Source organism: Ursus arctos, unplaced genomic scaffold (assembly GCF_023065955.2).
Source record: "Ursus arctos isolate Adak ecotype North America unplaced genomic scaffold, UrsArc2.0 scaffold_11, whole genome shotgun sequence".
Lineage (NCBI taxonomy): Eukaryota > Metazoa > Chordata > Mammalia > Carnivora > Ursidae > Ursus > Ursus arctos.
In genome coordinates this window covers 54,662,827-54,688,958 of record NW_026622775.1, presented here as the reverse complement: position 1 = coordinate 54,688,958, position 26,132 = coordinate 54,662,827, and positions in this window count along the sequence as shown.

The following is a 26,132-nucleotide window of genomic DNA, read 5'->3' as shown; positions in this document are numbered from 1 at the left end:
TTTCTGACATACTGGGGATTAGGACTTCAATGTATTTTGGAGAGGGGGGAACACAACCCGTAACAACAATAAGCATCTTCTTAAAACTATTTTTACAGCTTTTGCACACAGTTGTTTAATTTGATAATATAACTTATTCATCACACTTGAATCCAAAATTGAAATTGTCTATTTCTTTTTTTAAATTGAAGTATAGTTGACACACAATGTTACATTAGTTTCAGGAGTATAATATAGTGATTTGACAAGTCTATATGTTATGCTATGCTGACCCCAAGTATAGCTATCATGTGTCACCATATGCTATTATACCATTGACTATATTCCCTATGCTGTACCTTTTATCCCTGTTACTTATTCATTACATAATTGTAAGCCTGTATCTCCCCCTCCCCTTCACCAGTTTTGCCCATCCGTAAAACTTTCCTCCCTCAGGCAACCATTGGTTTATTCCCTGTATTTATGGGTCCATTTCTGCTTTTTGTTTGTTTGTTGTTTTGTTTTTTAGATTTCACATATAATTGAAATCATATGGTATTTGTCTTTCTCTGTCTGACTTATTTCTTTTTTTTATTAATAATTTTTATTTTGTTAATATTAGTCACCATACAGTACATCCCCAGTTTTTGATGCAATGTTCCATGATTCATTATTTGCATATAACACCCAGTGCACCACGCAATATGTGCCCTCCTTACTACCCATCACCGGCCTATCCCAATCCCCCACCCCCCACCCCTCTGAAGTCCTCTGTTTGTTTCCCAGAGTCCATAGTCTCTCATGGTTCATTCCCCCTTCTGTTTACCCCCCCTCATTGTTCCCTTCCTTCTCCTACCGATCTTCCTATTATTTCACTTAGCATAATACTCTCTAGGTTTATCCATGTTGCACAAAGAGCAAGATCTCAACCTTTTTTTATGGCTGACTAATATTCTTATATGTATATAGATATATACCACATCTTTATTCTTATGGACACTTGTATTGCTTCCATATTTTGGTAATTTTAAATAATGCTACAATAAATATAGGGTTACATATATCTTTTCAAAGTAGTGTTTCTGTTTTCTTTGGGCAGATATGCGGTAATGGAATTACTAGATCTTATGGTATTTCTGTTTTTAATTCTTTGAAGAACCTCCATAGTATTTTCCACAGTGGCTGCACCAGTTTGCGTTCTTATCAACAGTGCATGGGGATACCTTTTTCTCTGCATCATTGCCAACACTTGTTATTTCTTGTCTTTTTTATTCTAGCCATTTTGACAGGTGTAAGGTGATAGCACGTTGTTATTTCAGTTTGCGTTTTCTTGATCTTTAGTGATGTTGAACATCTTTTCATGTGTTTTTTGTCCATTTGTATGTCTTCTTTGGAAAAATGTTTATTCAGTTTCTTTGCCCGTTTTTTAATCAGTTGGCTTCTTTGGTGTTGAGTTGTATGAGTTCTTTATATATTTTGGATATTAACACCTTATCAGATAATGTCATTTGTAAATATATTGTATTCAGTATGTTACTTTATTGTTTTGTTGATGATTTCCTTCACTGTGCAAAAGTTTTTATTTTGGTGTATTTTTGCTTTTGTTTCGCTTGCTTGAGGAGATATATTTAGAAAAAATATTGCTAAGGCTAATGTCAAAGAAGCTACTACATATGTTTTCTTCTAGGAATTTCATGGTTTCAGGTCTTACATTTAGATATTCTGGTTTTAGTTCATTTTTATGTATGGTGTTAAAAGGTGGTCCAGTTTCATTCTTCTGTATAGCTTTCCACTTTTCCCAGCACCATTTATTGAAGAGACTATCTTTTCCCCATCCTGTATTTTTGCCTCCTTTACTGTCATAGATTAATTGACTGTATAAATGTGGGTTTGTTTCTGGGCCATTTTGTTCCATTGATCTGTGTGTCTGTTTCTGTGCCAGTACCATACTCTTTTGATTATTACAGCTTTGTAGTATAGTTTGAAATCTGAGATTGTTATAACTCCAACTGTGTTCTTTCTCAAGACTGCTAGTGCTGTTTGGGGTCTTTTGTGGTTCCATAGAAATTTTTGTATTATTTGTTTCATTGCTGTGAAAAATGTTGTTGGTATTTTGATAGGGATTGCATTGAATCTGTAGATCGCTTTGTGTAGTGTGGCTATTTTAATAATACTAATTCTTCCAGTCCATGAGCCTGGTGTATTTTTCCATTTGTTTGTGTCATCTTCAATCTCTTTCATCGGTGCTTTATAGTTTTCAGAATATGAGTCTTTGACTTCCTTGGTTAAGTTTATTCCTAGGTATTTCATTCTTTTTGGTGTAATTATAGATGGAATTGTTTTCTTAATTTCTCTTTCTGCTACTTAGTGATTAGGGCATAGAAACAAAACCAATTTCTCTATATTAATTTTGTATCCTGCAACTGCAACTTCAGTAGAATTCATTTATTACATCTAATAGAGTTTTTAAAAAGATTTTACTTATTTATTTGAGAAAGAGAGAGAGAATGAGCACAAGCAGGGGAGAGGAAGAGGGAGAAGCAGACTCCCCCCTAAGCAGGGAGCCTGACGCAGGGCTCGATTCCAGGACCTTGGGATCATGACCTGAGCCAAAGGCAGACACTTAACTGACTGAGCCACCCAGGCACCAAGAGTGATGATTTTAACTTTTCCTTTCCAATTTGGATGTCTTTTTCTCATTTTCTTGTTCGATTGCTGTGGCTAGGACTTCAGTACTACGTTGACTAAAATGGTGAGAGTGGACATTCTTGTCTTGTTCCTGATCTTAGAGAAAGATCAGGAACAGTTTTTCACCATTGGGTATGATGTTACCTGTGAGTTTTCCATAGATGGCCTTTATTATATTGAGGTATGTTCCTTCTAAACCCACTTTTTTTTTTTTATCATGGATTGATATTGAATTTTGTCAAATGCTTTTTCTGTATCTATTGAGATGACCATATGATTTTTACCCTTCGTTTTATTAATATGGTTTATCATGTTGATTGATTTGTGAGTAATGAACAGTCCTTGTATCCCTGGAAAAAATTCCGTCTGACTGGTGAATGATCCTTTTAATGTATTGTTGAATGCAGTTTGGTGATATTTTGTTGAGGAATTTACACCTATGTTCAACAGGGATATTAGTCTGTAGTTTTCTTTTTTAGTAGTGTCTTTGGCTTTGGTAACAGGGTAATGCTGGCCTCATGGACTATGTTTGGAAGCTTTCCTTTCTCTTCTAGTTTTTGAAATACTTTGAGGAGAATAGGTCTTAACTCTTCTTTAAGTGTTTAATAGAATTCACTGTGAATCTATCTAGTTTTGGATTTTCATTTGTTGGGATTTTTTGATTACTGATTCAGTTTCATTACTAGTAATTTGTTCAGATTTTCTGTTCAGTTTTGGAAGATTGTATGTTTCTAGGAATTTATGCATTTCTTATAGGTTGTCCAATTTCTTGGCATATAACTTTTCATAGTATTCTCTTATAATTCTTTATATTTCTGTGATTAGTTGTTGCTTTTCCTCTTTCATTTCAGATTTGATTTATTTCTTTAAGAGTCTGACTAAAGGTTTATCAATTTTGTTTATCTTTTCAAAGAAACATTTCTTGGTTTCATTGATCTTTTCTATTTTGTTTTAGACTCTATTTCATTTACATCTACTCTGATCCTTATTATTTCCTTTCTTCTAGTAACCTTGGGTTTTGTTCTTCTTTTTCTAGTTCATTTAGGTGTAAGGTTAGATTGTTTATTTGAGATTTTTGTTTCTTGAGGTAGACCTGTATTGCTACACATTTCCCTCTTAGAACTGCATTCATTGTGTCCCAAAGATTTTGGACTGTTGTGTTTTCATTTGTGTTTGTCTCTATGAATTTTTTGATTTACTCTTTGATTTCTTCATTGACCCATTGGCTGTTTAGTAGTATGTTGTTTAGCCTCCATGTGTTTGTGACTTATCCAGCTTTTTTCTTGTGATTCATTTCTAATTTCAAACTATTGTGGTCAGAAAAGATGTGTGATATGATTTCCATAATCTTAAATATTGAGACTTGTTTTGTGGGCCGACATGTGATCTATCCTAGAGAATGTTCCAGGTACGCCTGAAGAGGATGTGTATCTGTTTTTTTTTTTTTAATGTTCTGTATATATCTATTATGTCCATGTAGTCTAATATTTCATTCAAAGACAGTTTTTTAATTGATTTTATGCCTGGATGATCTATGCATTGAAGTAAGTTGGATGTTAAAGTACCCTACTATTGTTGTATTACCATCAATTTCTCTCTTTATGTCTGTTAATATTTGCTTTATGTAATTAGGTGTGTAATATTTATAATTGGTTTATCCTTTTGTTGGGTTGTTATTATATAATGCCCTTCTTTGTTTCTTATTAGTTTTTGTTTTAGTTGATTTTTGTCTGATATAGGTATTGCTACCCTAGCTTTTTTTAATTTCTTCCCTTTCCATGGAATATCTTTCCATTTTTTAACTTTTAGTCTGATTGTGTCTTTAGGTCTGAAGTGAGTTTCTTGTAGGCAAGATACAGATGGTCTTGCTTTTTATCCATTTGTCCATCCTGTATCTTTTGATTAGAGCTTTGGACTATTTACATTTAAAATAATTATGGATAGGTATGTACTTACTGCCATTTTGTTCTTGTTTTTTGGCTGTTTTGGTAATTCTCTATTCCTTTCTTCTTCCCTTTCTCTCTTTCCTTGTGATGGAAGATTTTCTGTAGTGTTATGCTTGCTTTCTATTTTTTGTGTATCTATATAGGTTTTGGTTTTGTGATTACTGTGAGGTTCATCCTGAATATATATCAGTCTGTATTGAGTTGATGGTGACTTAAGTCTGAACACATTCTAAAAGAACTTCCTTTTACTCCTCTCTGTTTTTTTATGTATATGTTGTCATATTTTACATCTTTTTGTTTATAATTTTCTTACATCTAATTATGCTCTTTTCCACTTAAAGGCCATGTAAAATTTCTTGTGAGTCTGGTTTAGTGGTGATGAACTTTTTTAACTTTGTCTGGGAAACTCTTTATCTCTTCTTCAATTCTAAATGATAACCTTGCTGTGTAGAATATTTGTGGTTTTAGATTTTTTTCTTTTCAGCTCTTTAGCTATATCATGCTACTTGCTTCTGTCCTATAGGTTCTGCTGACAAATCAGCTGACAGCTTATGGGGTTTCTCCTACACTTAACTTTTAGCTTCTCTGTTGCTGCTTTAGAAATTTGTCTCTTTATCTTTAACCTTTGACATTTTAATTATTGTGTGTCCTGACATGGATCTCCTTGGGTTTATCTTGGTTGGAGCTCTTTGTACGTCCTGAACCTGGATATCTGTTTCCTTCCCCAGGTTAGGGAAGTTTTCAGCTATTATTTCTTCAAATAAGTTTTCTGCTCCTTTCTCTCTTTTCTTTCTGGGACCCCTATAATGTGAATGTTTGCTTGATGTTGTCCAAGACATCTCTTAACTTATCCTCAATTCTTAAAATTCCCCCTTTTTTTTTTCCCCTGTTCAGCTTGGGTGCTTTCCATTACCCTGTCTTCCGGATCACTGATTTGTTCTGCATCAACTGGTGTTTAGTCCCTCTAGTGTATTTTTCATTGCAATTGTATTCTTCTACTCTGAATGGTTTGTTTTTATTTTATTTTTTTAATATTTCTGTTGAAGTTCTCATTTAACTTTTCCACTCTTCTCTCCTTTCCAGTGAGTATCTTTATGATCATTACTTTAAACTCTTTATTAGGCATATTGCTTATCTCTGTTTTGTTTTGTTCTTTTTCTGAGGTTTTGTCTTGTTCTTTGTTCTTTCATTTGTAGCGTATTCCTCTGTCTTTGCAGTTTGCTTGACTTTTTGTGTTGTTTGTATGAATTACGTGGAAGAGCTACTTTTTCTAAACTGAAAGGAATGGTCTTGTGTATGGTTGTTCCCTGTGTAGACTGTGTGTGCCTGGTGACCTAGGCTGGCTGGCTAGAGCTGTGGCTGGCATGTGTTGGATGTTCCAGGACACTTCCTGCTGGGGTTGCCCTTGTAGGATGGCTATAGCTGAAGTTGTCTTGGGCTGGTGTGGTCCCAGGGCTCTCTGTGCAGAAAGCACCCTAGCAGGACCTGTGAAGCCGAAATGGGTGTGGAATGGGACATTCTTGGTTGCTTACACAGGGTGCCTTGGTGGAGCATCCAAAACTGAGGTGGCCATGGGTCAGGGGTTCCCAGGGTGCTCCGTGCAGGGAGCATCCTTGTGGGCTGGCTGTAGCTGAATCAGGCATGAGCCAGGAGGTCCCAGAGCTCTGTGTGCTAGGGGTATCCTAGCAAGTTACCTGATGCTGATGTGGTTTAGGCCTGAAATATTCCAAGGCACTTTGTGCCTATGTCACCTTGGTATGACGGCTAGAGCTATAATGAATGCTAACCAAGGATGTCCTGGTATGTGCTGTGCCGGAGCTGTCTTGATGTGACATCTGGGGTTAATATGGGACATGGGACTTGCTGAGGTGCTAGGCTGGCTGCAGCACCCAGATACTTCTCTTGTTCATGCTATCAAGGTGGAGGGGAAATGAACTGTGGTGTTCGCCAGCCCCTCTGACCTAGAGAGAGTTCCAACAGCTCTACTGCTGTTGGGTGGAGTTCTAGGGTTGGCTGTCTTATATGCTCATTGCTTTTTTTAACTTCAGCTTTTTTTTTTTTTTCCTGTGTCCCAGAGCAGACAGATCTGCTCATGGTCCTTCGGTATTAATCCTCCCACTGAAGTTCACAACAATAGGAGTGGGGGTTCCCTTCATTATCATGTCTCCATCTCTCTTGCCATACTCCATATGGTCACTCTATCTTTTGTTGATCAGCCCTCAGTTCTTTAGGAGAAATTCCTTTATAAGTAGGTGTAGATTTGGTATGTTCATGGAGGACATGAGTTCAGGATCTTCCTTTAGCACCATCTTAGACTAGAACTCTAAGTAAATTCAACTTTTTTGAGAACCTTTATTTTGAGGTCCTTGCTTGTGAAAATATGTTTGTGGCTTTCTTTGGCCTGAGTTGAGTCAGAGCCTTTGGAAAACTCTCTACAGAGAGTGAGAGTCTTAGGATGGCCCTGCTTTGCCCATCAGGGGTATTTCTCCTTAGTAGATTCCTGAGTGGCTCATAGTTTACAAAGCTACCACCACCTCTTTGAGCAGCCTGAGAAGCTCCAAAGGCTTTAAACATATTTCAGGAGTTGGAATAGGGAGAATAACTTATTTTAGTCAGTCTTCTTTTTATCAGCCATTAAATTATTAAGGTATGTCTATGTCTGTGTAAGGCACTCTTCCAAACACTTCAGTATCATGGGAGAAACTATCTTATAGGCAATCATGTGGTACGTGCTATAATTGAGTACCACACAAAGTACTATGTTAACACAAATAACTTTATGGCTAATACTTAGAATCAGAGAAAGTATTATAGAAGAAGTAATTTTCCGACCAGGTCTTAAAGAATAAGTAAGAATGTATTAAAGAGATTAAAAATGGGGTGGTAGGAGAGCATTACAAGCACAATATGATAACAAAAAGGATAACAAAACCAAATCACAATTGCTTTCAGTGCTTGAATAATGTCAGGTGGCCAAGAGAGCCATTTTTCTCTGTCTCCATTCTTGTTCACTTCAGCTTCCTAGTCCTAAGATATATGGATAGGGACCCAAATTTCTTGCATTTAATTGGTGACTGTGTTTCAAACAATGGGCACAGTGCTAGGAAATCCAAACGATGACTCCAGGGATATGTATGCAGAGAAAAAAAAGGAGTTGAATAATTTCTGCTACAGCCTAGAATTCTGTGGTGCGCCAAATGTATAGTGCAAGTTTAGAGGAAGTAAACTTGGGAACTGCATGAAGGGGAATCGCTATATTTTCTTAACAGATATGATGTATTCTGTAATGGTTTTACAAGGTAAATGTACATCTTATTATGATTTCATGTGTTTTCTTTACATATTTACATTGGATGGCTTTCTGGGTAATCGATTCTGCTGATCTCCTTATAATGAATGTCAATCAAAATGCAGGGTTTTTATTATTATTTTTTATTGTATAGTGATTACTTGAGTGAACTATGTGAAGATTAACACGACACTGTGCTCTTAACATTTAAATAGTCAAAATTTTCTGTGAAAAACTTCAACATACCTAAACTGAAATGTGTCAAATCACTTGGAATAACATTGTGGGTATTTTCAAGTCCAATTATGTGGTTTTCATCCCTTTGCTATAAAGATATATTTGAATGTATGCAATGAAATGGAAAAATGCTTCATTTTGGAGTTGAACAGAATTGAATTCAAATATTATCTCGGCCATCTAGCTGAAAGATGTTGGCTAAGTTATGTAATATAACTTAGTTTCCTTTTTGGCAAAATAGGAGTAAAAATGCAAACCTTTAGTTGTTTTGAGGATTAAATGATATAATGTATGAAAAATGATTGGGATAGAGTAGTGACTCAGTAAATGGTAATGTTACATTTAGCAGAGTTTTATTTTTAATGTCCAGAAGAATTTAGTTTCACAATGTTAAGTTTTGAGTATGTTTCTAACCTATTAAATTTTTTCATTAATGATCCATAAATCACAAAAGACCCATGTCAATTCTGAATAATAATTTAGTTATGTAAGAAGACTTCTGAGATTATAAGAAAGCCACTGCTATGGACAAAGTGTGTTCACTTAAATTTTATATGTTTAAATCTTAACTTCCAGTATGAGGTTATTAGGAGGTAGGGTCTTGGGAGGCAATTAGATAATGAGAGTGATGTCCTCAGAATGGGACTAGTACCCTTAGAATAAGAGACACAGAAGCTCACTCTCTTCTCTCTGTTCTTTATCATGTGAAATTACAATAAGAAGAGAGACGCCTGTAAATCAGGAAGCAGGCCTTCACCAGAACCTAACCAGCTAATCTTGGACTTCACCAGAACCTAATCACCCTGATCTTGGACTTCCTAGCCTTCCAAATCATGAGAAATAAGTATTTGTTGTTTAAGTCACCCAGTCTGTGGTATTCAGTTATAGTAGCCTGAACTGAACAGCTGCTTAGCGTAGTTATAAACTCCTTTCCTACTGAAAGCAGAACATGTGGATTCAACTGTTTCTCTAGTAGCTACGACAGATTTTTTTGGGGGGTCTCTACGTTTATTTGTTCTGATAATAAACAAAAGTGTACTTTTCTACATCCTGGCAGTGAAAGATTTGTATGTGACGGAGAAAAGATTTTCACCTTGTGAGGCAGTGTCATAATTAAAAAATAAACCAAAAGAAGAAGAAGGAAGAGGAGGAGGAGGAAGAGGAGGAGAAATAGGGGGAGGGGGAGGAGAAGGAGGAAGAGCAAGAGGAAGAAATTATAACCATAGCAAAAACAGATGAACATTTAAATACTACTAAGGCTGTGACAAGTGAATACAGGACCCCAAAGGAGAAGAAATCTCTCCAATGAGCCCAATAAGCAGTTGATTTATAAATTAGGAAATATGATTCTTAAAGCTATAAAAAACAGTTTTAAGATACTTTTTTTAAAAAAGATTTTATTAATTTATTTGACAGAGGGAGACAGCCAGAGAGGGAGGGAACACAAGCAGGGGGAGCGGGAAAGGAAGAAGCAGGCTCCCAGCAGAGGAGCCCGATGCGGGGCTCGATCCCAGAACGCCAGGATCACGCCCTGAGCTGAAGGTAGACACTTAAAGACTGAGCCACCCAGGCGCCCCAGTTTTAAGTTACTTTTAACTAGCAAACCTCAAATGAATTTTTTATGTAAATGAGGTTATTGGTATAAGTTCTGTGATGCTTTAAGAAAATAATTAACTTATAACTTGATATTGTACATTGTGTAATAAGTGTCTGGATACTCATAAATAGATAAAGAATGCTTAATTTATTTACTTTTGGGCTCTTTGTGTTAAATTTGTCAGCTAATTTGTACACATCTAGGTATTTGGCTTTCATTATGATCTGTCTGTACCTTAGCCTTAAGCCACAGACTACAAAATACGTTTTAGACCCAGACCTTCAACACAGAACATTTCTTTCTCTGGGAGAAAGACATAACCTCTCCTATGATCCAGTATGTCTTACCAAGAAAACACCTATAGTATGAGATTACTTACAGATATATTACATAGGCTTAGAGAAACACCAATGTTTCCCTCTGTTTAGAGATGGAAAAACTGATATTTCTAAACCTTACTTGTAATTGGTTTATATTAGGCGTGTGCCAAAATTTGGTGTGATTATTCTTTGGGCTAATCTTATTTCCTTCTGAGATTTGATTTCTCTAAAGAGTTAGAGCCCAAAGATGTGTTAAAATGAATGACATGGTATATTCAGTAAAGTTCTAAAATATCTATAAATTGTTTTTCTACAAAGATGCTACATAAATTTTAAAAAGAAATAAGTAGAATGAAGTAAAGGGAGCTTTGCTAAAGCTAATGATCAGATAAATAATTCCACCAACTTAAGTCTGACCTAATATATTGCCTAAAATATTTTTGGCATTTACAAATTCTGAAATTAAGAGTTTAAATGACAATAATCCATATTGGTTTTTTTTCTTCTGTTGCTTATAGTATTATAATCAGTATTTATAGACAGCCTTTAAATGAAACATCCAGTGCAATTTTAATGATGATTTGTTTCGTCAAAATAAAAATCTTTAAAGAAAAGGGTGCCTGGATGGCTCTGTCAATTGAGCACCCAACTCTAGGTTTTGGCTCAGGTCATGATCAGGGTCATGGGCTGGAGCCCCTCTTTGGGCTCTGCACTCAGCTTGGAGTCTACTTGAGGATTCTCTGCCTCTCCATCCCCCTCTGTCCCTCCCCCATGCATGCTCTCTCTTTCTCTCTCTCAGATAAATAAGTCTTTAAAAAATAAATTAAGAGGAGACCTGAACAGACAACACAGAAAAGAAAAGATATCCAAATGACAAGAAAGCATATGAAAAGATGCTCAGCATCATAGGACATGAAAAAATTGAAAGTTAAAACAATAATGAGATATGACTAAACACATTGGAATGGCTCAAATCCTGAGCACTAAGAATGTCAAATGCTGGCAGATATGTGGAGCAAAAGGAACTCTCATTCTTTTCTAGTGGAAATGCAAAATGGTATATCCACTTTGGAAGACAGTCTGCAGTTTCCTTTTTTTCCCCCTAGATTTTATTTATATTTATTTATTATTTATTTTTGGAGATTGAACATGAGCGGGGGCGGGGAGGTGAAGGGAGAGGGAGAGTGAGAATCTCAAGCAGACTCCATGTTGAGTGTGGAGCTCAACCTGAGGCTCAATCTCATGATCCCGATATCATGACCTGAGCCAAAATCAAGAGTCTGATGCTTAGCCAACTGAGCCACCCAGTTTGGCAGTTTCTTATAAAACTAAAAATACTCTTAGCAAAAGATTCCACCATCACACTCCTTCATATTTGCCCAAAGAAGTTGAAAACTTATATACACATAAAAACCTGCACATGGATATTTATAGCAGCTTGTTCATTGTTGTCAAAACTTGGAAACAACCAAAATGTCCTTCCTTCAGTAGATGAATGGATAAATAAACTGTGGTATATCTAGACAATTGAATATTCTTAGCACTAAAATGAAATGAGCTATGTAGCCATGACAAGACAAGGAGGTAACTTAAATGCATATTACTGAGTGAAAGAAGATAATCAGAGTAGGAGCAAACTGTTTGATCCCAACTACATGACATTCTGGAAAAGGCAAAACTGTGGAGACAATAGAAGAATCATTTATTGCCAGAGGTTAGAGGGGAGGAAAGGAGGAATGAGCAGAGCACAGGGGATTTTTAGTGCAATGAAATACTCTATGATACTATAGGGGTAGGTAAGTATCATTATACATTTGTTTAAGTTAATAAAACATGTTAATACTAAGAGTGAACCATAATGTAAATTATGGACTTTGGGTGATAATGATGTGTCAGTGTAAGCTTATTGATTGTAACAAATATACTCTGGTGTGGAAATTTTGAAAGTAGGAGAGGGTGTGTGTATATGGTGACCAGACTATATGTGAAATCTCTGTCCCTTCTGCTCAATTTTTCTGTGAATCTAAAACTGCTCTAAAAATTAAAGCAAAAAAAAAAACAAAACCAAAACAAAACAGGGACAGTAGTTTTAGAAAAACAGACACATGGAAACTATAGGGATTTCTGTTTTTGTTTTTGTTTTTGTTTTAATCCTGTACCCAAAATGGACTTAATATTTTACCATTTTAGTTTTTAACTTCTTAGTTCCGGCCTTTGGTTGAGAGACAAAGCCTTTTTTTCAGAAGCCTGAGCCAATGTTGACTTTTTTTGGAAGAATAATAGAGGGTACAGGATCTGTTTCAAAGAGGGGGACTCTTCTTAACCTTTTTCCAGGCCTCTCCTTGGGAGGATATAATTGGCAGTAATTGTGTCCGATCATAATTACATTTCTTCATTTGAGGTAAGTTCAATGGCAGGCCCCTTTCTGTTTTGTTTCGTTTTTATTTTGCTTTCATTTTTTAAGTAGGAACCTTAAAGAGCAATCTAACACAGGGAAATTTCACAGGGAACTCACAGCATTGTATATTCCATTTATTTTAATAATGTAAAAGTTCTCTCTTAAGTTCCTTCTCTGGGATTTTTTGGACACAGAAATACCAAACTGGATAATATTTCTTTGATGGAAGAAGCTGTGAAATGAAAGGCTCTCAGCTCTGGATCAGAAAAGTAGAGTTGGTTGGTTGGCACAAAGAAGAAAAATAGTAAAACAAATCCTTCATAGAGAGAGTATTGACAGCATTTGAGTCTAGTTCTTTCCTTAATTCACGAGTATATATTGAGCACCTCCTATGCAACAGACATTGATCTAGAATCTGGGCATAAATAAGTAACATATAGGAAAAAACTCCTTACTTTTAAGGAGTTTGTATTCTAATGGGGTAAGCAGATAATAAACAAGCAAACACACGGGAGAAGAGAAAAGTCATGCAATCATTTGGGGAAAAAAAATTCCAGGCATAAGTAGCAGGAGTTCAGTAGCCCTGAGGAAAATATGAACTTGCATTCAAGATACAGAAAGAAGGCCAGCATAGCTGCAGCATAGCAAACAAAGAATATAGTAAGAATAAATGTGGAGGGGTAGGAAGACCATAGAATGTAGGACTTGTAAGTTGTAGAATCTAAATATTAAAGAAAACCATTGGAATATTTTGGCCAGTATATAGAAATAATCTGATTTGCATTGATAAAAGATGGTTCTGGTGACTATGGAAATAGGCAAAAAGTGGGGATAAGAAGGAAGGCATACTCCTGCGATAGTCATGGGGCTTAGATTAGGTTGGATGCAATTGGAAGGGTTCAGTATTTAGTCATCAGTATTTAGCTTAAATATGGATGCCTTTTCAGATAATTGGCCAAATTTAAGTAAAACTGAAAGAATTTGCTGATAGGTCATACAAGGGGTATGAGTTTAAGAGGGGAAACAAAGATGACCTGTAGGATTTTGCCTCATGATGAGGTAGGTACTATTTAGTAAAATAGAGAAGAGCAGATATGGGGATATGGAAGGATGAAGAGTTCTGTTTTGGAACTATTTAGTTTGAGAAGTCTATTAAGTGTTCAAATGAACATATCTTGAACTCAGAGATTGGAGCTTGAGGCAAAAATATGGGAGTAATTAAATAATATGTAAAGCCACAGGAATGGGTTAGACCACCATGAGTGAGTATAAATAGAAGAGAGATGAGACTTGGTTCGGTCCAACACTGTAAAGTCAGAAATCAGTGGAGGAGCTGGAAATAGTGGCTAAGGAATGGCCAGTGAGGTAGGAGAAAAATGAGGAGAGGGTGATGTCTAAGTTAAGTGAAGAAAGTGTTTCAAAAGGAGGGAATAATCAACCATGTACACCTTCTAGTAGGATGAGGATGGATTTAACAAGTGGAGGTTTTTTCCCTTGATAAGCAGTTTAATAAGAATGATCAAGATAGAAGTGTGATGAAGTTAAGGAGAGACTGGAAGCAAGGGAGTAGAGAAGGCAAATAAAGACAACTTTCAGCTTCTACATAAAAGGAAACAGAGAACTAACATAACATAATAAAAAAATTTAAAAAAAGAATTAAAAAAAGCAATTAGAGATATGGAGTGATAGAGTCTGTCTTAGTTGTTTGGACTACTGTAACAAAGTACGATAGATTGGGTGGCTTATAAACAACAGAAATTTATTTCTCACAGTTCTGGAGGCTTAAAGTCCTAGATCTGGTTGTCAGCATGCTTGGGTTCTGGTGAGAGCTCTCTTCTGGGTTACAGACTGACAACATCTTACATCCTCAAATAGCGGAGAGCAGAGTGGAGAAGCAAGCTCTCTCTTTACTCTTATAAGGACACTAATCCTATTCATGAGAGCTCCCCCTTCATGACCTCATTTGATTCTAATTAGATCCCAAGGGCCCTACCTCCTAATACCAGTCACAACATATGAATTTGGGGGGGACACATTTGATCCATAACAGGGTCATTTATGAGATTAAGTGAATATTTTTTTAATGGCAGAATTAATAGCATGCTTGAATGCTGTTAATTTATTAGTTACCTATTAGATTAGAGGGAGAAATCAATGAAGCACAGGGTGTTAATTTGCTATGGCTGCTATAACAACTCACCCCAAGTTTGGTGGCTTAAAACAGCAGAATGTTTTCTATAGTTCTGGAGGCCAGTTGTCTGAAATGAGTAACGCTGAGCCCAAATCAGAGTGCCAGCAAGCTCTGCTGTCTCTGAACTCTAGGGGCAAGTGTTTCCTTGCATGTTCCAGCTTTTTAGTTGCTTTCCTTGCATTCCTTGGCTCATAGCCCCTGTTTCCATCTTCAGAGCCAGCAGTGTAACATCTTCAAATCTTTCTCTGTTTCTGTGGTCACATCACCTTCTTCTGACGTCAAATCTTTCTTTCCTTCCCTCTTATAAGGATACTCTGATTGTATTTAGGGTTCATCTAGATAATCCAGGATAATTTCTTTGTATCAAGAGTTTAATGCAATTACATCTGGGAGGTCACTTTTGCATATAAGACAGCATCACAGGGGTGCCTGGGTGGCTCAGCTGTTAAGCATCTACCTTCGGCTCTGGTTGTGATCCCAGGGTCCTGGGATCGAGCCCCACATCAGGCTCCCTGCTCAGTGGGAAGCCAGCTTCTCTCTCTCACACCCCCTTGCTTGTGTTCCCTCTCTTGCTGTCTCTCTCTGTCAAATAAATAAATAAAATCTTAAAAAAAAAAAAGACAGCATCACAGTTTCTAGGGATTAAGACATGGACACATTTAGGGCTCATTATTCAATCTGTCACAACAGGAGAGAGGGGATGATTCCAGGAACAATGTCCCTGGCCATTGAGAGAGTTTATGTATGGATAGGAATGAGAATATTTTACTCTTTGTAACAGTGGCTTAGGTACTGGTGCTGATAGTCCAATATATTTGCAAGTGGGAAGATGGTACTGTTTGCTCTTGAACCCCAGATAAATTCCAGACCCTGGATTCTGTGAGACACTGCAGAATCTTAATAACAGATTTTCCTTTTATGTCTAACTTACTTTGAGCAGGGCTTCTGTCATTTGCAATCAAGAGATCCCTGTTTAATTTATAAGGTAGTTATTTAAATTTGTATTTGATATCAACATTTTTAAGTAAAATTTTCTACAGAGATCTTTTTCAGATTTTCCAAAAAACAATTGATTGTTTTGATTTCCTAGGAAATGTGGATAATATATTAGCTGGTTGGCCAAATAACTCCCTCAGTTCTTGTCTATAATTGCCAATAATTTGATGAGTAGTCCTTAATTTTATCATTCTGGATAAGTCAGCTGAACAGTAGAACTCTTCCTTTAATTTCTTGGGCTATTTTCTCAAACTCTTGGTCATAGCCACAAAGATAAAATTATGGGAAGGGATATTATCATATAATTGGTTTTGATTTCTTTGCAAAAATGATTGAATGGATTTTTAATGGTTTTATGTTGGTGGAAATTTGTCTTTTATAAGTAATTTATAAAATTATACTAGTAGGCAATTAGCCAATTTTAGCAAATGTCAAAAAATAATATGAGCCTGGAATCATTCCTATTGGCCTCATATACCTCATAACCTCATAGCTGTTAAGTCACCAGCTTCTAAACTTCTAAACTGTTCTTAAACAATTAAAAGTACAATGGGTAATTTCAAATAGAAAAAGTGACACAAGAAATGCTCTTATAATTTACTGTTGTATGCATATAAATTTTACTCAAGTGGCAGATTATCTTAAAATGGTAATTCAGTAGCTACTTAAAAATAGCTACCCATTTTACCCACATCTACATAAAAATGATCATACAATGATGATGAATATTATGGACATAGTCTATAACAAGGAGATGAAATAGGAATCCTAGAGGCATGGGGCTTAAACCATTTTGCTACATTGAGTTCAGTGCCTGCACATCAAGAGCACTCAAATAATGTTTGTTGAAAGAAACAATGATTGGATGAGTAGGTAAACCCAACTTGCATATTTTTTACAGGAAACTATTTACTCTTTATTTATTTCCATTTTTTTAAAGATTTTATTTATTTATTTGACAGAGAGAGACAATGAGAGAGGGAATACAAGTAAGGGGAATGTGAGAGGGAGAAGCAGGCCCCCCGCCAAGCAGAGAGTTCTATGCGGGGCTCGATCCCAGGACTCTGGGATCATGACCTGAGCCGAAGGCAGACGCCTAATGGCTGAGCCACCCAGGCGCCCCACTATTTACTCTTTAAATTTGGGCTTCCTAAGATTCTATCTTGAATAAAAAGGGTCAAGATAAAAAAGCTGAAAGAATTCTCTAATTGAGGTAGTTCAGTTTATAAGAACTCATCTTTCCATTTTATTTCATCTATTAACAGTATCTTGAATGGGATTATAAATACTTATAAATAACATAAATTTAAGATTACTGTGGTCAATGATTTCTTTATATTGCTAATAAATCTGAGGCCATAAGCCAGCAGAGGGTGTCAGAATAAAATATATTCTGCCAGGTAAGACCTGTTCATGATAATGACAGGCCTTCCTGTAGTTGTAAAAATGTTCCACAACCAATATATCATCCATTCTGTAGCATCTCCTTGTAATGTAGTCTAATATTTTAATGTCTCAAGTAGCAAATATAGGCAATAAAAACAAAAAGCACTTCTGTCCTGACATCTCGTAGCAGAAGCATATCTAAGAGGCAGAAATATACAGGCATACCTCATTTTATTGCATTTCACTTTATTGTACTTCCAAGACACTGCATCTTTTACAAGTTGAAGGGTTATGGCAACCTTGGATTATGCCAGTCTATTGGTGCCATTTTTCCAATAGCACCCTGTGTCACATTTTGGTAATTCTTTGCAATATTTCAAGCTTTTTCATTATTATTATTATATTTGTCATGGTGATCTGTGCCCAGTTATCTTTGGTGTTACTATTATAATTGTTTTGGGGCACAATGCAACCTTCTTATATAAGATGGCAAACTTGGGAAGTGTGCATTCTGTCCCACTGATCAGCCATTCCCCTGTCTCTCTCTTTCTCTCTCTCTCTGGTTTTCCCTTCTCTGTGACACAACAATATCACAATTAGGCCAATTAATAACCTTACAATGGTCTTTAGGTGTTTAAATGAAAGGAAAAGTCATGTCTCTCACATTAAAACAAAAGCTAGAAACAATTAAGCTTAGTGAGAAAGGCATGTTCAAAGCCAAGATAGGCTCAAAGCTAGGTTTCTTCAACAATCCAAATTGTGAATGCAAAGAAAAAAATTCTTGAAGGAAATTAAAAGTGCTACTTCAGTGAACACACAAATGATAAAGTGAAACAGCTTTATTGTTGACATGGAGGAAATTTTAGTGGTCTGGATAGAAGATCAAATCAGCCACTTTATTTATTTATATTATTTTTTAAAAAAAGATTTATTTATTTGTCAGAGGGAGAGAGAGTGAGAGCGAGCAAACACAGGCAGGGAGAGCAGCAGGCAGAGGGAGAAGCAGGCTCCAGGCTGAGCAAGGAGCCCGATGCAGGACTTCATCCCAGGACCCTAGGATCATGACCTGAGCCAAAGGCAGACACAACCAACTGAGCCACCCAGGAGTCCTACAATATTTATTTACTAAAGCCAAAGCCTAATCCTGAACAAGATCCTGACTCTCTTCAATTCCATGAAGGCTGGGAGAGGTGAGGAGGCTGCAGAAGAAAAGCTGGAAGCTAGCAGAGGTTGGTTCATGAGGTTTAAAGAAAGAAGCCATCTCCATAACATAAAAGCACAAGGTGAAGCAGCAAATGCTGATGTAGAAGATGGAGCTAGTTATTCAGAAAATCTAGCTCAGATAAATAACGAAGGTGGCTACCCTGAAAAACAGATTTTCAATGTAGATGAAATAGCCTTTTGTTGGAAGAAGATGCCGTCTAGGACTTTCCTAGCTAGAGAGGAGAAATCAACACTGACTTCAAAGCTTCAAAGGCTAGGCTCATTCTGTTGTTAGGGGCTAATGTAGCTGATGACTTTAAGTTGAAGCCAATACTCATTGACCATTTCAAAATGGCCCTTAAGGATTATACTAAATTATACTAGAACTACTCTACTTATGCTCTATAAATGGAATAACAAGGACTGGATGATAGTACATCTGTTGCCAGCATGGTTCACTGAATATTTTAATCCCACTGTTGAGACCTAATATTCAGAAAAAAGATTGCTTTCAAAATATGACTGCTCATTGATAATGTACCTGGTCACCCAAGAGCTCTGATGGAGATGGACAGTGAGATTAATGTTGTTTTAATGCCTGCTCACACAACATTCATTCTACAGTTATGGATCAATGAGTCCTTTCGACTTTCAAGTCTTATTACTTAAGAATTACATTTGGTAAGGTGATAGCTGCCATAGACAGTGATTCCTTTGATGGATCTGGGCAAAGTAAATTGAAAACCTTCTGAAAAGGATTCACCATTTTAGATGCCATTAAGAATATTTATGATTAATGGAAAAGAGGTCAAAATGTCAACATTCACAGGAATTTGGAAGAAGTTGATTCCAACTCGTATGGATGATTTTGAGGGTTTAAAGACTTCAATGGAGGAAGTAACTGCAGATGTGATGGAAAAAGCAAGAGAACTAGAATTAGAAGTGGAGCCTAAAGATGTGGCTAAATTGCAGCAGTCTCATGATAAAACTTGAACAGATGAGGAGTTGCTTATTATGGATGAACAAAGAAAGTAGTTTCGTGAGAAGGAATCTACTCCTGGTGCAGATGCTGTGAAGATTGTTGAAATGACAACAAAGAATTTATAATATTTCATAAACTTAGTTCATAAAGCAGCAGCAAGGTTTGAGAGGGCTGACCCAAATTTTGGAAGAAATCATTTGTGAAAGGAAGAATCAATTGATGCAGGAAACTTCATTGTTGTTGTTGTTGTTGTTTTTTAAAGAAATTGCCATAGCTACCTCAGCCTTCAGTAGCCACCACTCCGATTAGTCAGCAGCCATCAACACTAGGCAAGACCCTCCACCGGCAAAAATATTACAACTCACTGAAAGCTGAGAGGATGGTTAGCGGTTTTGTTTTTTTCTTTTAACAATAAGGTATTTTAAAAATAAAGCATATACTTTTTTTTAGACATTATGCTCTCGCATACTTAATAGACTACAGCATAGTGTAAACATAACTTTTTTATGTACTAGGAAAACAAAAAAACTATTTGACTCACTTTATTGCAATATTCACTTTATTGTAGTGGTCTGGAACTGAACCTGCAGTGGCTCCAAGGTATTCGTGTGTTAAAAAACTCTGTGTTATGTTAACTTAGAATTGAATTACAGAGGCTTTCTTTATTTAAATGATACTTCATACTCACATTTGATTGAATTTCTTATGTAAAGGAGTTTCTTTGTTAGCTCGGCTGGTTGAACACATGATTTTCCCTCCTAAACCCCCCACATATAGTAATACTAACCTATAAGGATAAAGTTGGGAGTAGGAGATGGTAGAAGATTCCAGAAACCATCAAAATTGTTGGAAATGATAAACAGGTGAAGCAATGGTCTAATTAAATTAGAGAGCAGAAAATCAATCAACTGATCAATGAATCAATCAGAGAGCAGAGAAGGAAAAAACTTAAAGCGCTGTGGAAAGAGATGCTGATGAGAAGCAAATGAATTGTCTACAGAGCCCCAGAGAAATCCAGAAATTGAAGGCACCAGGCACTTTGTAAGTACTTTTAATTGGCAAACTATGGATATATGTGGGAATGAGATAGGAACTGAAAACAGGATTGAAAGAATGCCTGGGGACAGGTAGAGTCTACCTTCCCATCCCCACTTTTGTCCAGAAAAACTAAACCAGAAAGGCTTCCACCTGCCAATACAAACCCAGAAGACAGCAGACGAATCACTAGAGTATGTCTGGGGGAATTGGATTGCAGAGGGGGAAATAAGAGCTTCAACCGTACCTGTAGTTTTATTTCTTCAAACAAAATATGATGTATATATATATAAATGTTAACATTTGAAAAATCATGGTGATGTTGTGTTGGGGAATGGACCATCAGGATTAACTAGGTAAATGGTGAATAATACCATGTGTACAATATATTATTTTCAAATAAAATTAATTGCTAATTTTTTCTTAGCAGAATTATAACAAAATAAATCCATATCATGTCATAATAAATCATATCAATGTTTTTAAATGTTTTGTTGAATTAATAGTACTTGTTCAGTGTCCCGCCACTTTTCCCCCCCAGACTAAACTGCATCAGGAAATAACTTTAGGATATCCCATGTAAACTTTACAATCCCATCCCAGTGTGTGCTGAGGAAATGTGTGCCCATTTTAATATTTTCTTCAATAAAATAATACTCTTTTCTTTTTGTTGCTGTGGACTATTTGCAAATGAATGTAAAAGTTCCCCATCCTCTAAAATGTATAAAAAAGTATAAGTTCCCCCTTCTGTCTCCCAGGAAGTCTAGTCAAGTCTTTTAAGTTTAGAATCCTTTTATCCCAGAGAGAAATTCACATCTTTTTATACTTCTCAATCATAAGAATAAAAAAGTTGCAAATGCAGGTATAACCCTTACCTCCCCAAAGTGACATTGATTTGAAACAAACATGTTGGATTGTAGGGAGATGGGGGGGCGGGGGCTCGTGTTTCTAGGGTAAGATGCTGGTTCCAGCCTGGGAGAGAGTTGGGTTCTCAGAACCTAGAAGGACAGAGTGATGGTAGGCTTTGTGATTGGCCATGATACTCATGCAGGGTAGGAAAAGCACCCATTCATAGCAGGGTCTGAGTGAAGACACTTGGGCACTGAGCATTAAGCATCATGGCCTCAGGGGCTGCAGTGACAGGTTGGATGCCTTTACGTTTTAACAGCCATGGGGGCTGGAGCAATAAATCTCACAATGAGTCTCAGTGGTGAGGACGCTGGACTAACCAGAGGGAGGCCTATCCCACATTTCCTTGGAATACCAAATTCCTAAATCCTGGTGTAATGCCATGGAAGGGAGAAATCCAGAAGAAGGAGGAGAAGGGGAGGAAGGAAGAGGAGAAGGAGGAGAGGAGAAAAAGAAGAAAAAGCTTATGCTTCTGAGAGAGCTCTTAGAGCTGGACATTCTTTCATTCAAAAAGATAAGGAAAATGTGACATGTCTTTCATCTATCCGTAATGGAGAAAAACATACTTGTTATAAAAATATTATAAGAATATGAAATGCAAAAGTTCTAATTGGAAAATTTACACAGAGTAGTTCGGCTAAAACTCTTAAGGTGAAATAGTGCATGGAAAGTAATAAGGTTTTGTAATAGAATGTTTTTAGAATGTTTTCTTGACCCAGTTTTGAGGTCCTGTCTAGAGGCTAGTTTGTTACCCATCTTGAGCAGTCCTTTAAGTCTACATCCCCAACCGCCTCTGTTATAGGGCTCCCACACTCCAGACTCCTATATACCCACCCTAATCACCCTAGAACCAGGTACCAGACAACCAGGAACTGTCTTTGTGCCTCAGAGCCCACTAATTTGAAATTATTCAAATCAGCCAATCCTAAGGCTGCTTACCCTGCCTCACCAATTCCTTCCCATGGAAAGCACAGTAAAGATGTCACATCTTTTTTATCCATTCATCTATTTATGTACACTTGGGTTGCTTCCATATCTTCCATATCTTGGCTATTGTAAAAAATGCTTCAGTCAATATAGGAATGCATATATCTCTCTGAATTGGCGTTTTGTCTCCTTTGGATAAATACGCAGAAGTGGAATTGCTGGATTGTATGGTATTTCTATTTTTTATTTTTTGAGGAACCTCCATAGTGTTTTCCATAGTGGCTGTGCCAATGTACATTCCACAGTAGTGTATGGGGGTTCCCTTTTCTCCACATCCTTGCCAACACTTGTTATTTTTTGTCTTTTTGATAATAGCTAATCTGACAGGTGTGAAATGATATCTCATGGTGGTTTTGATATACATTTCCCTGATTAGTAATGTTGAGCATCTTTTTATCTGTCTGTTGGCCGTCTCTGTATCTTCTTCGGAAAACTGTCTATTCAAGTCCTTCGCTCATTTTTAAATCAGATTTTTTTTTAAAGATTTTATTTATTTATTTGACAGAGAGAGACAGCCAGCGAGAGAGGGAACACAAGCAGCCAGCGAGAGAGGAACACAAGGGAACAAGAGACAGCCAGCGAGAGAGGGAGTGGGAGAGGAAGAAGCAGGTTCCTAGCGGAGAAGCCTGATGTGGGGCTTGATCCCAGAATTCTGGGATCATGCCCTGAGCCTAAGGCAGACGCTTAACGACTGCGCCACCCAGGTGCCCCTAAATCAGATTTTTTTTTTGATATTAAGTTGTGTAAGTCAGTTATACCTCAGTAAAAAATAAATTAAAAAAATTCTTGTCCACAGTTCTCCCTCCTCTTCTACCTCTTAACTGGTGCTTCCTTTGAGTGGCCCTGCACAGTATGCTTTACCCAGGGATGTGTGAATAGCAAAACTGTCAAGCTCTTTCTGGTCTCTCTTTCTTGATCTGAATTTGGTCTCACCACATCTCACTGAAGGTGGTATGGTTGAAGCACGTTTCCCATGCACTTTCACATTACCACCAGAACCCACTTCCATGTGCATCGGAGGTTGGGAAATGGGATCAGTGGCCTTTTTGGTGGGCCCCAGTACAGTTTCCAAATGATTACTTCTTATAAAAAGGCCTGCTTTGGGGTGCCTGGGTGGCTCAGTTGGTTAAGCGGCTGCCTTTGGCTTAGGTCATTATCTTGGGGTCCTGGACCAAGCCCCTTATTGGGCTCCCTGCCCAGTGGGGTGTTGCTTCTCCCTCTCCCCACCCCCCAACCCTATGCTCTCTCTCTCAAATAAATAAATAAAATCTTAAAAAAAACACAACCTTGCTCTTTTGAAGCTCTTGTCTTTTGAGTTGATCATCATCCAGCTCTATCTTACTTAATTAAGGTTTCGGATCCAGTTGGGCTCTTGATTCTTTTCCTCACACTAAGACCAACATTATCTTGGGTGACATCAGTACCCATTTGTCTGTTTATTCCACACCCTTGGCATATTGCCTCATATTTATTGTTTGGCCTGCTTATATCTGCTGATATTTACCTCTATTCACCTTCAGCCCCTTGGTTCTGTAGCCACACTTGGTTGTGCTTCGTTTCTAAAATCCTAAATCAAAATGTGTATTTGTGTCTTGCTGGATAACAAATTACTCTAAAACTTAGAAGCTTAAAGCAATTCACATGAACTTAGTATGTTTTTCTAGAGCATTAAAAATGACCTTCATTGATTTTAAACCCCGGAAAGAAAGTGTTCTCTACTCTATGCCAGTTTTTTTTTTTCTGTAGAATTGCAAATCTTTAGATCCTTTTATGAATAGATTAGCTTCTGCACACTTCAGGTGTGCCCACTTTAAAAAGTTCATCTCCTTTGATTCATCCCATCCTACTCTATTTTGAGGAACTATATGATATCATGTTTATCCCAACATTATTTATAATAGCAAAAATGGGTAACAACCTAAATCTCTAATTTAATGGAATAGTTAAATAAACTCATGGAATTTTAGTCATAGAAGGTGGTATTTATGAAATGTTTACATTAGCATAGAAAAAACTCATAGAATATTAATGGAAAGAAGAAGAAAATCATTTGTACTTACAATATGAACACATTATTAAAAAATGGAGACTTTTTATGGCTGGAGATTTTAATGTTTTAAATGAGTTGATACAAAGAGAAACAAAGGCTTGACTGGATGAGGCATTTTGATTTTTTTTCTTCACGAGAGGAGAAAGGCAAATCTACCAGAATAATTGGCTATTTAAAAATGGCTTTCAAACTTATCTGATCTAAATAAAAACTGATAGCCTTCATTTTCTCTTAAAATTTGCATTGTACATGCCTCATAGATACTTAGAAAGGAAATAGCAAACTTGCAAGTGGAATCGTCACTGACAGACAACTAGGGGCAGCTGTATAACAATTTCTGGAGCTGTTTACCAAAGAAAGTCTACTGAGGAAGGGTGTGGCTGTCAATCCTTGGGAAAACAGAAAGGAAGGAAAAATATGGTAAAGGAGGAAATCAGCTGTTGGACCAAAGATGGAATTAAATATTTAAAAAATTACAATCATTGAAGACAGTTGCTCTGCCACACAAAATCCTCAGGTCTGCTCATTGTCTACTTCTGTTGAACTAACAATTTGCTCAGCACTATTTTGGGAAAGAATTTCTACAGAGCTGGCATATCTTTAGCCGCCAATGTTTCCTCTGAGAATCAACTTATCAACAGGTGTTGAAAAAGCCTATGGCAGAAATATTACAGACCCAGTAAGCTCATTTTAATTTCATACCTGCATCTCTGATTTTGTTGGAATGTTTTGTTTCTGCAGGGTAAAGAGGCAAATAAATTATTGTTGACATGGTTACATTCCATAGGTATACATATGAATTTATTAATACCATATGTTTATTTATGATTTTTAAATTTAATATTGACAGTATGATCACACAATTCAAACCTAAACAAATTTAGTAGAGCATGAATTCTCTTTGTAATGAAAGATGCTGGCATTATGATTTTAAGAAAGCATGCAAAAATCTTGACTTAAAAAATCTATTATATCTGGAAAAATAATATTGAAATTCCTTACAAAGCCACATGTCAGGTAAGCTTCAGAAAGAACAATAACATCATTATCAGAGAAAAAATTAAAAGCAAAACAATATAGTATTAAACTGCTATACTCTTGACAAATAATTTTCAGGAATTTAAGCATAAGACATAATTATATGTGACATAATGAATGAAGGAATGATCGTCCTCACTGCTTCTCCATTTAACAGCCTAGTTTGTCATGTTCCTAAACTTGAAAAGAAGGAATGGCTCCTAACAATGGATTACCACAGCGTTAGTGAGGTCCACAGCATTAAGGTCCACCTCATTAAGGCCCTCATACCCAATACTTAGTATTGTTAAAATTACTGCCTCCATCCAATCAGCAGCCACTAAATAATTTGGCATTATAGAAATAGTTAATTATGGTCTGTTCAGTGCCTATTTCAAAAGCATCTCAGTCACAATACACCTCTACCAGGGTACCCATGGGGTATTTCAGCAGCCTGGCTGTTGCACACAGTCTTTGAAGGCAAAATCTTAACTATGTCCAGCTATGAGGAGATTAATTTATTCATTTGAAATACTTATTCAGGACATACAAGTACTAACAATGTGGCTTACAAAAAAGGGGATGAGCCATTGCTCCACACATAGTGCAAGGTCCTGCCTCCCAGATGAAATTCTTGAAAATTATTTTGTGAATTTTGAGGGCTGCTCTATCTCAGGCAATGTCATGACCCAGCTATTGTCCCACGTAGCACCCACAATATCAATACAAGTCTAACAACTTTTAGTTTTTTGGGGGTCTGGAGGCAGCATATTCTGCATTTATTTATTTTTTAAATTTCACCAATAGTTTAACTTGCAAGTCAGTCAACCTTAAATGGGGTCCCCTCCAACAAAATGTTATGAAATCTGTCTAAATTGAAATCATGAGGCACCCTCATAAGTGTCAGAGACACCCTACTGTA